Source organism: Elephantulus edwardii, unplaced genomic scaffold (assembly GCF_000299155.1).
Source record: "Elephantulus edwardii isolate Elephantulus edwardi_28Jun2011 unplaced genomic scaffold, EleEdw1.0 scaffold00101, whole genome shotgun sequence".
NCBI lineage: Eukaryota > Metazoa > Chordata > Mammalia > Macroscelidea > Macroscelididae > Elephantulus > Elephantulus edwardii.
In genome coordinates this window covers 12,610,858-12,615,688 of record NW_006399851.1, presented here as the reverse complement: position 1 = coordinate 12,615,688, position 4,831 = coordinate 12,610,858, and the positions used below count along the sequence as shown (strand labels likewise).

Below are 4,831 nucleotides of genomic sequence, written 5' to 3'. Positions count from 1 at the left end.
CTTATAAAATGTATTTGCAATGAATAAGCCATTGGTTGTATAAAATGCAATCATTCTATCTCCAGCTTCATTTCTGTCACCAAGTCCATATTTTCCAACTACTGATGCTTCTTCTCTGTTCCCAACTTTTTTGGATTCCAATCACCCATTATTATCAGTGCATCTTGATTGCATGTTCGATCTATCTCTGACTGTAAAAGTTGGTAGAAATCATCTATTATTTCCTCTTCTTTGGCTCTGGTTACCCAAATAAAATGTACATCATACAAACATTCCCATCTAAGATGGTGGGGACACTTGAACCTTCTGCATTGACCTCAGGGCCTTTTCACATAGGTGCTTTTCTAAGTCATCAAGGTTGTCCTCAACTTCACTTTCAGTATCCTTCTCGGGCTCTGGTTTTGCCTCTGGTTCTTCCTGTCCTGATGTGTTTGCAGGTACAGGAATGGTTGCAGGAGTGACAGCAGCTGTGGCAGCTGTGGCCATTGCCTTTTCCTTCTTCTGTTTTTTGTGTTTCTTATCCTTTTTTCTTTTCTTTCCACCTCCTTATTGGTCTGAATTCCTTGCCAGTGATGGGCCTGGTGTTGGGCTTTTTAGCCTTTTTGACCAGGACCACTGGTGACCAGTTTGTGGTAGGTGACTTTGACTGGATGGGGATAAGGGTGCCTGGGGTTTTTTAGCTGCTGGATCAGGTAATCCTGAGACAGACCAAGAAGATGAGACTCTCCTTACAGACTGAGGACTTGGTGAGGCAGCCTTTTTTGGTCTTTTTAGGTTCCAGAGTCCTTGAGAGTCTCCTAATGGGTCTAGTACTTGGAGAAGGGAACTGCCTTCTTTGGCGTGATGATGATGCTCCTCTTCAAACAAGGGGAGGACTTGAAGTGGTCTGAGGAGCTCAAGGTGGTGGTGAGGGAGAATGCCACTTGTTTGGCTGTACCAGGCTTCCCAGCTAGATCAGTTTGGGGAAGACACTTTCCTATGTTTTGATTCTACGGAAGGTGAACATCTCTTGGTGACTGGTAAGCTCCTTTGTTTGGAAGGTAGAGAATAGGACACCCTACACTCTGGTGGTAGAGATGGTGACACTCTTCATTTAGGAGGGGGAGGGGGAGAAGCGATTCTTCTCTTTGGAGGGGGAGAAGGAGATTATCTCCTCTGTATTGGAGGAGAGTATTGTCTTGGTGAAGGCAACCGTTGATATGGTGGAGGAGATGGAGTCCTTCACCATGGAGGTGGTGTGGGAGACCTGTGTTGCTGAGGAGGAGGAGGAGCAGGGGAAAAAGAGTACCACCACCTTCTTGTGGGTGGTAGGGTAGGACTTCTTCTCCAACTACCATGAGGTGAAGTTTCTTTCTGACCCTTCTTTGGTGATAGAGAAGCACTTCGGGAAGGAGAATGTCTCCATTGCCTGCCTACCTCACCATTCTTCCCATTAGACTTCTTGGGTCTCTAATCTTCTGAGGAGGATGAAGAGCCAGAATCAGATGAAGACTTTTGGTTCTGTCATCTGTACTGGCATTTTTGTTGCACAGAATCTGCTGCTGCCATTTTGCCACCTTTATCTTCTTCCAATTCAGATAACTCTACTTTTTGAGGCTTGGATGCTGGTGTAGGAGACTCTTTTTTTCCCTGTAACATTATGCTTTGCTGCTTTACCTGAAGTTGTCTCTGGAGAAACAGAAACACAAATTTTTCTGGTCCGTTTTGACTGCAGGGCTGTTGGAGAATGATGACTTTTTGGTGGTGGAGTTGCTGGAGGTGATGGTCAGTGCCTTCGCCTTGGAGGACTTGCTGAAGGAGATAATCTCCAAGTTTTTCCAGAAGGACTCTTGGGTGGCTTCTTTGGTGGTGACTGGGAACAAGACAAAGAGGACGGTGAGCTACTTCCAGACAAGGATGCTGATGAGCGCCTTCTTTGTCTTACTGGAGATGTGCTCCTCTGCTGCTTTGATGGAGGAGGCATTCGTCTTGGTGGAGCTCTTCTTCGAGGAGATTGTCTTGGGCTAGGCCATCTTCTAGGTGTGTATGATCTCCAACGGGATCTATGACATCTTCTAGGTGGAGTATGAGTCTAAGAGAGAACATGTCCGGGACCTTGACTTGGAACGAGATCAAGATCGTTGCTGTCCAATCTTCTTTTCCTTTTCTTTCTTAGAATTTTTTTCTGGAGAAGGTTCTTTAGGCTCTGATATAGGTTCAGGCTTGGGAGCTTTCAGGATGTCATTCGTAAAAGTGGCCACTTGTACTGAAGATTCTTTTACTTTCACTGAAGGTTCTGAGAGTTCTGGCTTTTTCTCCTTTCCTGGAACAGAGGAAGGACTCAGGCTCTTCATTCTCTGATGGAGAGATCGAGAATGATTGTGCTTTCTCCCTCTCCTGACAGGAGATCTGGGTTTTCCTCTTCTTGGGCTTTGAGATATTGGCTGCTTTCTTTCTCTTCCTTATCCCTTTTATCTTTGTCTTCATCTTGCTTTTTCATAGATGCCAATTTTCCTTGTTCAATCTGTCTCTGTTTTATTTCTTCTTTCTTTAGTCCTAGAAAAGCAGAAGGGATCCCAGCAACGTTTTCCTGTGTGCTTATCAGCAGGGGCCACAGTTCTCCCATACATTCTCTAGCATTTTTTTTCCCCAGTCAAAAGCCCAGTCAAGATGATTTCCATCATTTTGGAAATCTGGATTCTCCGAACACACACTGCATCATCAAGGGAGTTGGGTCAGAATGACGTTGAGACACTGACTCTGTGGTGGCCAAATAAGGTGATGGTGCTATACTTCAGATGCAAGGGATCACTTCCACTTTAGTTCAGGCCTTCACTTGCAGCTGGTTAAATATAAACTCAATCACAACATCATTTTCAAATCCAAGGATTTCCCTTACTCATTTTGTTATCCAAGGCTTTATAACCTCCAAATTTACTTTGTTCATGTCTACTTTTTTTTTAGGCATTCTGCAAATTTCAGCTGCTTTAGTGGCGTCTTTGTTGCTGAACCGATTATCCTGTCGTGCACTTGTTCCGCAGAAGAATCCCAAGGCCATCTTGCTGCCTTGCTGTGAGATCCCTCCCTTTTCTGAGGAAAAGCCGAGCACAATGCTTTCTGCTTCTGCAGCCCCCACACACCACAGACAGGAAGCTCGGAGCTACTCAGTGACCTGTCGATAGGCCACGCATGCGCACATACACGCAAGGGGCCACACATGCGTACGCGCGTCCAAGTGGCGATGCTGAGATCAGACTGCACAGTTGGCGAGCAGTGGAATGGTTCCAATACTGTGCAAGGGGGTGCTGAAGTGGAGATTCCTTGAGGGCCTCACCTCCCTGTAAAAGAGACACAAAGAATGTCTTTTTTTAGGCTGCCCACACACAGGGATTTTGAGACCTTCCCCAATTCTCCCTGATTATTCTTAAAATCTCTTAATGGCATGCCTTGATTGAATTGCAGTTGTTAATTAGAGGTTTTTGATCAGAGCACATATGTCTCAAGTGTCCAGAATATTTCTCCTGCTAAATTATCTTTATTGATAGATAACTTGACTGTAAGGCAGTAGCTACTGGATAGGACAGTTAAAATGTTCAGCAGCTAACTGGTAGTTTTGAAATTCAAGTCCACCCAAACACACCTCAAAAGAAAGGCAATCTACAGAAAAAAGAGACATCAAAAACTCTGTAGAGCACAGTTTTACACTGATACATCTTGGCTTCCCTTGAGTCAGAACTGACTCACAGCAGCTGGCCGTTAGTAGTAAACAAGAAGGCATTTTCTGTCAGGGCTGGTTTTGCAGCTTGCCTTCTAGGTTTGGATAGAACCAGTGTCCAGTTATTGTTGTTTTTGTTGTTATGTCTCATTAAGTTGAAACTGATCCATAGCCGACACTCCAGTGGGTTTTTAGATGCTGTAAATCACACGAAAGGAGATTTCTCATCTTTCTCCCTTAGAATAACTGATTAGATTTGAACCATGTGCCTTTGAGATGGCAGTGCAATTCCTTACTACTAGGCTACCAAATTTCAAGTGTCCCATTATGCCATTCAATATGTGGCAGAAATTTGTTACTCTTGCACCACATTGTAGCTAACTTCTCTCAAAAATTCCCTTTCCTAAAAATTTAATTTTGCATTCTTTCCAGATTCTTCCTGTTTATCTGGGTCAAATCTTCGGAAGACTCAATTTGAGAACAGAGCCTGCATATCATTAACTTCTCTGTCTTGCTCTGTGGTCAGGACATGCTAATAAGACTTATTTTTTTAATAATTTCTTTTTATTTTATACTGGTTTACTTACAAAGTTCATATACATTGGTTTTTACACCAGACTTTCTCATTTCCTTTACTCACCCCTCTCTCCACCCTTCAAATTGTGTGACCCTATGATTAACCCTCCTCTCCCATCCTCACCCCTCTGCTCCTACTCTCACCCCCCCTTAGATCCTCATACATGTTTTACTAGTTATTTTTAAATTTTTACATAAATTGTCTTATGCAATATTTGTCCTTATGGGACTGAGTTCACTTAGCATAATGCTTTCCAGTCCCTCCCAAGTTAGGAAGCAATTTCCAAAATCATTGCTCCCGCATGCTGTATAGTATTCTCTTGTGTGACTGTACCATAATTTCCCCATCCATTTGATTGTGATTGGACATTGGGGCTGTTCCCATGTTCTTGTGATGGTAAATAATTCTACTATGAACATCCGTGCACAAATCTCTGTTTATACCTCAGTTCTCATTTTCTCAGGGTAATAAGGCCCCAGGAATAGATGGTATACCAATTGAAGTATTTCAGATAACAGATGTTGCCCTGGATGTGCTCACCAAGTTGTGCCAAGAAATCT

At 43.4% G+C, this 4,831-nt stretch overlaps 1 pseudogene; it reads right to left on the bottom strand.

The window, feature by feature from the left end:
- Positions 1–1,503: 1,503 nt before the first annotated feature.
- Positions 1,504–2,605, bottom strand: LOC102870422 (annotated as a pseudogene).
- Positions 2,606–4,831: the final 2,226 nt, after the last annotated feature.